This window comes from Nerophis ophidion, linkage group LG16 (genome assembly GCF_033978795.1).
Source record: "Nerophis ophidion isolate RoL-2023_Sa linkage group LG16, RoL_Noph_v1.0, whole genome shotgun sequence".
Lineage (NCBI taxonomy): Eukaryota > Metazoa > Chordata > Actinopteri > Syngnathiformes > Syngnathidae > Nerophis > Nerophis ophidion.
The window spans coordinates 16,567,107-16,579,998 of record NC_084626.1 but is presented as its reverse complement, the minus strand read 5'-3'; the positions used below and the strand labels follow the sequence as shown (position 1 = coordinate 16,579,998).

The window sequence follows — 12,892 nt, the reverse complement described above, 5'->3', positions numbered from 1 at the left end:
CGAGCGGATCTAACATGATACTGTGAAAGTTCAATCCACAATGGATACAACACAGTCGCGAGAGTCCAGTCCAAAGAGGATCCAAGACACAGCAGCGAGAGTCCCGTTCACAGCGGAGCCAGCAGGAAACCATCCCAAGCGTAGGCGGACCAGCAGCGCAGAGATGTCCCCAGCCGATACACAGGCGAGCAGTACATGGCCACCGGATCGGACCGGACCCCCTCCACACGGGAGAGTGGGACATAGAAGAAAAAGAAAAGAAACGGCAGATCAACTGGTCTAAAAAGGGAGTCTATTTAAAGGCTAGAGTATACAAATGATAATGAATCTTATTCGGTACTATACCGCCTCTGAAAGGTACCGGTCCTGCAGCACCCCCCGGCATCGTCACCTCGTGTCATCGCTGGTTTATGAGCAGAGGATCATGTTCGTAAGAGGTGCTTTAAGACAATGGTTCCCAAACTTTTGCAGGCTGGCGCCCCCTTAGCTCCCCAGTGAATTCCTAGCGCCCCCCGACACATATGGAAACAAACACCTCTTTCTTGATATTTGGTATGCTGCAATTTGAAAAGAGAAAGGTTAAACACAAATGTGTATTTCACAAATAAAACCCAATTTAGTAAACCAATTTATTTTTTTGCAGTTTTAACTGTTTCAGCAACATAGAAAGGTAAATAAACATTCCACCAGTAACCTTCATTGTCTCACACTTAATATTAATGGGATGGATGTGCTTGGTGCAGGGACATAAGCTTCTCAACATCAGGCTGGAACTCACTAAGAAGAAGTCGTAGATCCCCGCGGTCAGTAATTTTCAGTCGGTTTCTTTGCTTGGAAAGAAGCAAGGCGACTGCATTGAAGCCCCGTTCTACTAAATATGATGTTGGCGTGTGGTAACCGGACCCTGATGCGTCGTCCACTGACTCGTCCTGCTGCACGTGTTATGTACAAATCGTCAAACAAACGTTCAAACTTCTGACTTCGACTTCGGACTGCCGCCCCCCTACCGCCCCCTTCTTCCTCACCGCCCCCCCAGATCTTTTCACCGCTCCCAGGGGGGCGGTACTGCCCACTTTGGGAACCACTGCTTTAAGACATGGCTAGCTAGCAAGCGGCTAATGTTCTGCCTTAGTAGGCAGTGTTGTCCTTAGTAGGCAGTGTTGTAGCAGCTTCTAAATCACTAATCCTTGCCTCCATGGCGACAAATAAAGTATGTTTCTTACAAGTATCATCCCTGCAGTACAAGGAATAGCTAAACATGTTTCACTACACACCGTAGCTCACCGGCATCAAAATGTAAACAAACGTGGATCTACACCTAACATCCACTGTAATGATACCAGGTACAGAAGCGTATCTAGTCGATACTACTATGGTTATGATATGTTTTGGCATCACAACATCTTCTTTTGTTTTTCATTTATTTATATTACGTTTATGAACTCAGGAAATATGTCCCTAGACACATGAGGACTTTGAATATGACCAATGTATGATCCTGTAACGGCTTGGTGTCGGAATGATACCCAAATTTGTGGTATCATCCAAAACTAATGTAGTATCAAACAGTATCAAGTATCAAACAACAGAAGAATGAAATATTATTACATTTTAACAGAAGTGTAGATAGAAAATGTTAAACTAGAAAGTAAGCAGATATTAACGGTAAATGAATAAGTGGATTAATAATTAATTTTGTACTTCTGATCCTTAATAATTTTGACAAAATGATAGAATGATAAATGACACAATATGTTACTGCATATGTCAGCAGATTAAATTAGGCGCCTTTGTTTGTTTACTTACTACTAAAAGACAAGTTGTCTTGTATGTTCACTATTTTATTTAAGGACTAAATTGCAATAATAAACATATGTTTAATGTACTGTATGATTTTTTGTTAAAATAAAGCCAATAATGCAATTTTTTGTGGTCGCCTTTATATACAAAAGTATCGAAAAGTATCAAAATAATTAGGACAGCACTAATAGAGAGCATTAATCGTCATTCTTCCTGGTGATAGCTTCCTGTAACATCAGTGCTCCTGGCAATTTTCTGTGATAATTCTCTCCTTATTGGCCGTTAGATAAAATGCTGTCAACTCCAGCGTTCCCTTAAAATACTCGATTTCCTCCTCCTCGCCAACCTCTCTGCCAGTCGTCAGCCAGCTGGCTCGTCAGCGCTGATGAAAATCCTTTACACCTTATTAAGCAGGACTAATGAAGCCCCACGCCACGCTCGCTAGCGTGTCCATGTGATGCGTCCAAAACGCAGGTGGCCATGCTGCGTGTGACTGCCGACTTGAGAAGCACCGGCTGAGCCTCCGACGGCTTCTCAGACACTTTTCCCACAAAGTGATGCGTGTCCAGCTCGTCCTCCTACACGTGTTCACGCCGCAGTGTGTCACTGACTGAGTAAAGGCTGGAATACACTCTCGAGTCACGTATCTAGCAGTGTCTTGTTTGATCTATAGTTCTGCTGTGTAGGCTGGCACCAGACTTGTAATTCTCTTTCAAAACACTAAGGGGCAGATTGGCAATAAAAGTTAAAAGGAGTATTGTCCTTTGTGACTTTTTCTCGAAGCAAAAACAACACAATAAAAAAAAAAAAAAAAAGACGGATCCAGTTATTATTTTTAGAGCCCACCAAGACATTAAGTACACAAAAAAAGTCTGCGGGCTATAGAGCGTTTTCTATTCGGGCTCCAGTACTCTGGAATGCCCTCCCTGTAACAGTTAGAGATGCTACCTCAGTAGAAGCATTTAAGTCCCATCATAAAACTCATTTGTATAGTCTAGTCTTTGAATAGACCCCCTTTTTAGACCAGTTGATCTGCCGTTTCTTTTCTTTTCTCCTCTGCCCCCCTCTCCCTCGTGGAGGGGGGGGGGGGGGGGGGACACAGGTCCGGTGGCCATGGAAGAAGTGCTCGGTGTCCAGAGTTGGGACCCGGGGGTGTAGGATAGGGTAGGTCTTTATTGTCATTGCACAAATACACAAAATTTTTTTCAGCACAAACCTGTTCAAGATTAGACAGACAAACAGTGTACAGGGTTACAGAACAAGAACGCTGACGGGTCGCCATAAGGCGCCCCGTAAAAGATGGGAAAAAGGTAAACACTGGGGTAGGATGAGTAAAAAAATACATTCCAGACTGGGCTCCTAAGGGGACCCAGTCTGGAGTGGGAAAAAACCTCCATAGCAAAGCACATATACATATTACAACATGCATCTTGAGATATCTAGCAACAGAGGGAAGGTAGTTCAAGATCATGGTGGTAGGCCGCAGCTCTCAGGCGCTGACCATTCATTCATCACCCCTATGGGATTTGCGTCAAGGGCGTTGGGTTGGAAGGAGTGGGGTGTGTATGTGTGATGTATACTTTTGTGGATGTGTGTGTGTAATCCCGTAGTGTGTCTCTGTTCCGCGGCCTTGATGTATTGCTGTCGCTAGTCCAAAGTCAACAACAACAGTTGTGTGTCCATGAGAGACAAGAAGGGAGTTTGTTGTGTCTTTGCTGCGCTGTCCTTCGGGAGAGTCTCGAAGCCAGGGAAACAATCCAAGTTAGAATGATTTTTTATGCGGGTGAAAATAAAACTTGCTTTTCATTCTAAATTGTCTATGACTGGTCTTTAAAACTGCAGGGTAGACAGTCCGATGTAATCCACAGTTCTTCCCGCGTCCTCCAATCATTTGTGGCAGCTTTGGGTATTTTGAAGACTGCCAGTACTTCAAATTTGTCGACAAACCAGAGCAACGCTTACTCCAATCAGCAAATGTCCTGTTGTCATAATTCTGAATAGGTGGATATCTTCACGCCCTCGACAGAAAAGGGTCGGCAGGCACGCGGCCCTCCTTTTCTCCCAAGAGTCCGTCGTGTGTCCAGCAGCAACCTCTTCGTCACGACAGCAGGTTCCTCCAAACCCAATTTTGTTAAGGCCAGTTAAATAGTTCCAATGTTTAGATTTGGAGAGCAGTGCAAAAAGAGGTAACAAGAAAGTTAAGACAAGACAAGACAAAGAAGCAAGCAGGAGAGATAAGGGATAGGAAAGGGGAGCGTCCACCCTCGATGAGTGCCAGAGAGAAAAAAAAGTTGTAACATGACGCAGCACATATTTTCCATTTCTCTTCGCAACATGCTCGAAAAGGAGTAGGAATAATGTGGGACTGACTCACTTCTTTTTACACTTGTGTCACAGTTAATGTTAAAATGTGACCCTCAAACAGATTTATTTCTATTTCCCAAAGACACACACCTGAGGATAGAATCGAATGGAATAGAATAGAATGGACTTTATTGTCTTTATATTTGCATACAACGAGATTAAGGACTCCAACCTAAAGTGCGGTAGTGGAAATAAATATGGGGTAAAAATAAATAACACAAGCAAACTTGTCAACCCTCCCGGATTTTCCGTGAGACTCCCGAAATTCAGCGCCTCTCCCGAAAAACTCCCGGGACAAATTTTCTCCCGAAATTCAGGCGCAGCTGGAAGCCACGCCCCCTCCAGCTCCATGAGAACCTGACTCAGCAATGTTGTGACCCTCCCTAACAGGACAATACTGCCATCTACTGTACATAGAATAGAATAGAATGTAAATATATTCAACATATATTCCATATTTAAGTGCAGTCAAGGAACATACATTAGGGAGTCTGTTCTGAAGCCCACAATAAAGAGACGTAACTTCATCACGTCGCCTGGTTATTGACTCCAACCCAATACATTACACCGTCGACGAGCAAAATGAAGAACTTTTGTAGACCAGACTTCTCCATTGAACACGGCGGCGAAACGGATATACTCAGCCATGAACGGTCAGCCAAGCACAAAGCGTCCGCAGCGCAGTATCGTTCACAACCCAGTGTTTTGGGCCACCTCGCAAAATGGAGACCCGATGGTGTAAATGATGCTGAGACAAAGATGGCTATGCCCTATAGCTAGAAGCAACATCCCGTTCTCATTTGCGGATGTCTACAACAAATCCGTGATATATGTTCCCAGATTCAGATATCGCTCGCCAGTACGCAAATGGCAGAAAAAAGGTTACTCAAATATTGAAAGGTAAGTGTTGTTGTTGTTGTTGTTTTTTTTAGTAACCAGCAAGCACAGTACCGTTAGTAGAACAACTGTGTTTTTATTACTGTGTATTTGATAGGTGCTGTCGGAAATTCAACTATTTATTTTATTTATATATATAATAAAATAAATATATACAGCTAGAATTCACTGAAAGTCAAGTATTTCATATATATATATATAAATATATATATATATATATATATATATATATATATATATATATATATATATATGAAATATATGAAATACTCGAGTTGGTGAATTATACTCCTCCCCTTTTAACCACGCCCCCAACCAGGCCTCCGCCCCCACCTCCCGAAATCGGAGGTCTCAAGGTTGGCAAGTATGAACACAAGAGCTAATAAAGGAAAAACAAACAATTGAAATAAACAGACTACTATCCAATAAAAATAAGAAGCAATCCTGTACAATATACAACACACTATAGAAATACAAAATACTGTACAATCGGTACGATAGGTTGATTGACAACGCTAAAATGCAGTGGCGGGCCGTGCATTTCTCACCTAGGCCTTCAGTGAAGTCCTACTTAGCCCGACTTCACCTCTCAAAATACCGTAATTGATGTCACCACATGGACACAGCTGGAGATACTATACACTTGCATTGAAACCACTCAACAGTGTACAAAAGAGTTTTTTTTTTTGGCACATTTAACATCCAATAAACCCGCTTCAGCAATTAAAAAAAATATCTTCCGTGATACTTTCAGAATTAGAAGGAATGTATAAAACAAATGAAACATGAAAAAAATAAAGAAATCAAATATTTGATGTAGCACCCATCCTACGGCGTACAAGGCAGTAGTACCGCCGTAGTCGGTTGATTTGTGTGAAAGTGGCGAGCAAATCAATTTGCCACCGGTGTTGTGGCAAAATGTGATTGCCTGTCAAAAATGTATTTCCTTCGCAGGAGCGCGCACCGCTTGTTAAAATTGCAATGCTTGGCTTTGTCTGTTCAGAGCAGATTACTACATGTAAGACAAACACTTTATCTTTGTGGTTATTGTTCCGGTGAGTTGTAATGCCGTTTTCTATGGTTCCGGTGCCACTCCCTGTTGTCGCAACTTGTGATTGGATACTCACTTGGGACTCCCAAGTGAGTGTCCAATAACAGCGTAAGGCCAGCTATAAGGCATTTTCTGATTGGCTATCGCAATTTTTTATCATATATATGTGTCTGTTCACTTACAGAGCACACTGTTAAATCTGAAGGCCACGGGCACATTTGGAACAGCATGGCAACTTTTGCTAGCTGAATTCTGATTGGATTGAAACTGTAAACCAAGAGCAACAGCACTGGAAGGATCATAACATGACATGAAGAGAATATGAATATTTTTAGACATTTAGGGAACGGGAACATTATCACCAGACCTATGAAAGCGTCAATATATACCTTGATGTTGCAGAAAAAAGACCATATATTTTTTTAACCGATTTCCGAACTCTTAATGGGTGAATTTTGGCGAATTAAACGCCTTTCTATTTATCGCTCTCGGAGCGATGACGTCAGAACGTGACGTCACCTAGGTAATAAAGCCGCCATTTTCTCGAACACATTACAAACACCGCCTCTCAGCTCTGTTATTTTCCGTTTTTTCGACTATTTTCTAGAACCTTGGAGACATCATGCCTCGTCGGTGTGTTGTCGGAGGGTGTAACAACACTAACAGGGAGGGATTCAAGTTGCACCACTGGCCCAAAGATGCGAAAGTGGCAAAAAATTGGATGAAATGTGTTCAAAATACGAGGGTGTAGGGAAAGCCGACGAAATGGTCAGTCGTGTAAAGTCAAAAAAATCTGCCGCCAGACCCCCATTGAATGTGCCGGAGTGTCTGCACATTTTACCGGCGGTGCTAAGACAGACATGGCACAGAGATGTATGGATAACCTGCAGATGCATTTCCAACGATAAAGTCAACTAAATCACAAAGGTGAGTTTTGTTGATGTTGTTAACTTATGTGCTAATCAGGCATATTTGGTCGCGGCATGACTGCCAGCTAATCGATGCTAACATGCTATTTAGGCTAGCTGTATGTACATTTGAAACTATATTTACATCCAGCGTTTTCCTGCACCCACATTTAATGCCAAACTAACACAAGATGCGAAACTTCCGATCGTTGGTCTGCAAACATGGCCGAATAGGTTCAGTAGCTACTCGCTCAATAGCTTCAGTTTCTTCTTCAATTTCGTTTTCGCTATCTGCCGCCATACTCCAACCATCCGTTTCAATACATGCGTAATCTGTTGAATCGCTTAAGCCGCTGAAATCCAAGTCTGAATCCGAGCTAATGTCGCTATATCTTGCTGTGCTATCCATATTGGCATCACTGGATGACGTCACAGGAAAATGGAGGATGGCTTCACAGATAGCGAAAATCAGGCATTTTAAAGCTTTTTTAGGGATATTCCGGGATGGGTAAAATTTTGAAAAAAAATTCTAAAAATAAAATAAGCCACTGGGAACCTATTTTTATTGGTTTTAACCCTTCTGAAATTGTGATAATGTTCCCCTTTAATTATGATCATGATTTCTGACTATGTTAACCCTGGAGCAGACTATTTTTGTTTTTGTCTTGTTTTGTGTTCACATTTTACTAATAAAACTAAACTTGTTTTTTACACCTGTGTGGCACTTAAGAATGTTAGATTGTGATGTGCATGTACATTAAAGCTTATATGATTGCCACATATTGACCCTGGATCAGATGATTTATTATTGTGTCTCGGCCACCAGCTCAGTTCTTAACCCTCCATGACACACACACACACACACACACACACACACACACACACACACACACACACACACACACACACACACACACTAGCCTCCCACTCAGTGCGCTATTCAAAGGTATAAAAGTACACTACGTGCAAGTTGTCAGTGTTATCTTGAGCGCAGCCTTAATCCTGCGTGCACACCTACGCCGCGCTCAGCTGCGCATTGAGGTGTCACATCACATTTGTCTGCAGCGTGCCAGACTGATGGCACTGTGACAGACAGGGAGCAATAATGTACCTGTAAATGTGTGCTGCTCTTACACCCACTGGCAGGGAAGACAACAAGGATTTACTATTCAAATTCCCTCCAATTAAATTATTTATATTTATTTTTATTAGAAAGATTAACAGGATGCAGTAATCGGAATCACAAACCTGCCAAGAGAGTGACAACCATTGCTTAAGCATTGACCTGCAAACTGAGCGTTTCAGTCGTACAACCTCGTAATTCATTACAGAGAATGTAACAATTACAAGCATTAATGATGAACTGTTATACATTTGCTGAGGTTTTAAGTTCATTTTACAGGTACACACCTCCGAGTCATACATTTTGATACTTGACACATAGCATGCTAAAGTAAGCATGCTAAAGTAAGTTTTTTCATACTTGCCAACCCTCCCGATTTTCCCGGGAGATTCACGAATTTCAGTGCCCCTCCCAAAAATCTCCCAGGGCAACCATTCTCCCGAATTTCTCCCGATTTCCACCCGAAAAACAATATTGGGGGCGTGCCTTAAAGGTACTGCCTTTAACGTTATCTACAACCTGTCGTCACGTCCGCTTTTCCTCCATGCAAATACCGTGCCGGCTTAATCACACAATATATGCAGCTTTTTCACACACACAAGTGAATGCAATGCATACTTGGTCAACAGCCATACAGGTCACAGTGAGGGTGGCCGTATAAACAACTTTAACACTGACACAAATATGCGCCACACTATGAACTCACACCAAACAAGAATGACAAAACATATTTCGGGAGAATTTCCGCACCATAACACAACGTACACACAACAGAACAATTACCCAGAACCCCTTGCAGCACTAACTCTTCCGGGAAGCTACAGTATACACCCCCGCTACCACCAAACCCCGCCCACCTCAACCCTGTCCCTCATCTCCTGAATTCGGAGGTCTCAAGATTGGCAAGTATGCAAATTTTACAGGTATATCCCTGAAAATTAGATACTTTTACACTTGACACATGCTAACATTAGCATGCTAATATTAACATGGAAGCTTTTTTTTTTCAAATTTTTCAAGCATATACATGAGACTCATAAATGTTGTTACTTTATGCATGCTAATTGTTGACATGCTAATGTTAGCGTGCTTGCATTCAAACAGTTTAATAGTAGCTTTCATAGCTCATCTTACAGGTATACAGCTCGGAGTCTTATTTTTTTGTTACCTGACAATGTATGGCTAGCGTTTGAAGTGACTTAATTAACTCATACTATGTTCTTCATATGGTGAATATTCATTTTCATCTTGGAGAAAGCAAACTTTTGAATTTAAGTAAACAGTGGTGTTTCATTTTGAGCACATTATAAGATAAGGCCCCTTAGTTTGATAATCGCAGATGGATTGGATCACTTCTCGTAGGAAAGAGGCCCTAATTGGGACTTTGGAATGCAAAAGTAATAACCATATCCTTAAGAAAAGACTGCCTGTCTAGCTCAACGCCATGATTATGACTTAAAGCAGTTGTTTTCCAGACACTTAAAAGCACCATGAAAATTCTAGCGGAAACTCTCATTCAACCCTTTTTAGATTACGCATGCACCTCCTGGTACCCCAGCACCACCAAACCCTCATATCAAGACTCCAAACATCCCAGAACAAGCTAGTCAGGTTACTTCCAGATCTCCACCTCAGATCACACCTCATTCCTAGCTACTTCTCCAAAGTGAGCTGGCTCAGGGTGGAGGACAGAGTAAAACAACTTGCACTGAGCCTAGTCTATAAAATCCACTACAACTCCCTGATACCGAAGTACTTGTCAAACTACTTCCATAAAGTAAATGACCGTCATAACTACAACACCAGGGGGACCTCAAATCAAATGTATATACAGTGTGGCAAAAAAGTATTTAGTCAGCCACCGATTGTGCAAGTTCGCCTACTTAAAATGATGACAGAGGTCTGTAATTTTCATCATAGCTACACTTCAACTGTGAGAGACAGAATGTAAAAAAAAACATCCAGGAATTCACATTGTAGGAATTTTAAAGCATTTATTTGTAAATTATGGTGGAAAATAAGTATTTGGTCAACCATTCAAAGCTCTCACTGATGGAAGGAGGTTTTGGCTCAAAATCTCACGATACATGGCCCCATTCATTCTTTTCTTAACACGGATCAATCGTCCTGTCCCCTTAGCAGTAAAACAGCCCCAAAGCATGATGTTTCCACCCCCATGCTTCACAGTAGGTGTGGTGTTCTTGGGATGCAACTCAGTATTCTCCTTCCTCCAAACACGACGAGTTGAGTTTCTACCAAAAATGTTTATTTTGGTTTCATCTGACCACATGACATTCTCCCAATCCTCTGTTGTATCATCCATGTATCCATTTTGGTATAAACTGAACTCGTTGTGTTTGGAGGTAGAAGACCTACACTGTTTCAATGTTCATTTCTCAGATGATATAATTGTTGATGACTGAAGTGCTTATGTCAACCAAACCTAACAACCCCCCCCCCCCCCTCCCCGCCCCCCCGCCCCAAACCCCTCCACATCTCACCCCCCGGCTTGTAAATAATGTAAATAATTCAAAGTATATAGTCCGATGATTAACTTGTGTGATGACTGTATTATGCTGATAGTATATATTTGTACCATGAATTGATTAACAAGTTGAAAAACGTATTCGGGTGTTACCATTTATTGGTCAATTGTACGGTATATGTACTGTACTGTGCAATCTACTAATAAAAGTCTCAATCAATCAATACAGACAAACATCTCCTTTTATGGTCAGGATGTGCTCTCCTGACTTAGCACACACACAGACCGGAGGTAGGAATATAAGACTAGGTGGTTTGACTTCTCCAGTTTCGGAGTCCTCTTTTTTGACCTAGGCTCCTCCAGGGAACTGCAGACCTGTATAATGACGCACGCTTGTGATAAAGCAACTTTTGGTTCGATAAAGCGTCTCCAACATCTTTTTTGATCCAGCTGCACTGCCGTGGCATCCTTCTGTCCGGACGAGGATGTCAAGACCAAAAACACACTTCACATGTTTACCGTTAGCATTTTTATTCAACCTTAGCTTTTCACCATTCAGACGCAATTTCTACAAACATTGCATATCCTGCATTTTTTTTTAAATGAGCAGGATTCGAATTAGACATACTAAATAACTAAAAATAATGTTCTGTACCAAAAAAAATCAGATTTACCAATACAGCCCTAGTGTCAAAAAGGCCTTTTAAAATTGTTTCACTGTTATAAATCCAACAGACTATCCTGAATGTGCTGGAAACAGAAACATGCACATCATGCCCGTGCAGCAGCTACGTGATGCTGGGGTGAAAGCATTGACCTGCACCTCTGAGGGAAAGCTTCCAGAACATTCTGAAGGTATAAATGAGCTCCAAAACGTTTACCAGCCAGTTGCCAACAACAGGTGCCCTGAAAGCTCAAGATCATCATCTAAGCTGGTCTCAGGGCATTTGTTTGAAAGCTGTTTGGGACTATCCTTCTCTGGCGGCAGGAACACCTGGCACACACCATGGTCCATCTGGAAGCCACACACACACACACACACACACTGATGAAGTCTGTGATCCTTAATTTGGATAAAGCATGAGTCTGTTGCTACAATGGGACTAATGTTTTTTTTTCTGGGATACTGCAGTAGCAAAGGGATATTACTTTTGATAACAAAACACAGCTGATTAGTTAGTGAACATTCTGTTCAGCCACGTTGTACTGAGCAGCCAGGACAGAAATATATGTCATGTACACAATTTCTACCATTTCCTGCTCTATGGTTGTTATCATACCTTTCCTCTTTGCCATCACTGGCAACCTTCTGGGTCGACATCAGAAAATAAGACACACAAAGCCAAAGAAAAAGCAAAACGGAGAGCAGAGAGGTAGGCGCTGCCTGGCAGAGAGTATGTACAGTACGGAAATGCTAACATACACTACATTGCTAAAAGTATTTGGCCACTGTGGTGGGCGTGGCCTGCGCACCTGCAGGGAAGCGGGGTGTGGCAGGGCCGGCTTCGAGGTTGGCGACAGGTGAGCGGATGACACAGCTGAAAGTGGTCATCTAATCACCTGTCGTTCTGTTAAAAGGCAGCATTCTGAAAATACAAGCAGTTGGAGTTGGAGCAGACGGCAAAGAGGACAGAGACAATTGCCGGGAAAACACGAAAAGGACATTGTGCTAAAGCAGATGAAAGACAGCTTTGTTGAAAAATAAAGGAAGAATCAAACCTGATTAGCGATGTCTGTCCTCCTTGACCAACGCAACCCACACGATGAGGGGAGGAAGCCTTCCACAGCCACCCATACAAATGATCAGAATCAGGTGTCCTAATCACTTGGCCCGGCCACAGGTGTATAAAATCAAGCACTTAAGCATAGAGACTGTTTCTACAAACATTTGTGAAAGAATGGGCCCCTCTCAGGAGCTCAGTGATTTCCAGCGTGGATCTGTCATAGGATGCCACCTGTGCTCCTAAATCTTCCAAAGCCAACTGTCGGCTTTATTATAAGAAAATGGAAGAGTTTGGGAACAACAGCAACTCAGCCACCAAGTGATAGGCCACGTAAACGGACAGAGAGAGGTCAGCGGATGCTGAAGCGCATAATGCAAAGAGATTGCCGACATTCTGCAGAGTCAGTTGCTACAGATCGCCAAACTTCATGTGACCTTCCGATTAGCCCACGTACAGTACGCAGAAAGTTTCATGGAATGGGTCTCCATGGCCGAGCATCTGCATCTAAGCCATACATCACCGAGTCCAATGCAAGTGGTG

The 12,892-nt window shown here is 42.3% G+C and overlaps 1 long non-coding RNA gene across 1 annotated transcript; it reads right to left on the bottom strand.

Moving 5' to 3' along the window:
- Nucleotides 1-11,188: 11,188 nt before the first annotated feature.
- LOC133535654 (uncharacterized) lies at nt 11,189-12,415 on the bottom strand. The gene is made up of 3 exons (XR_009802278.1): nt 12,348-12,415; nt 12,102-12,214; nt 11,189-11,643 (listed from the first exon to the last, which is right to left on the bottom strand). It is a non-coding gene; the product is annotated as an uncharacterized LOC133535654 (long non-coding RNA).
- Between the last annotated feature and the right edge of the window lie 477 nt (nt 12,416-12,892).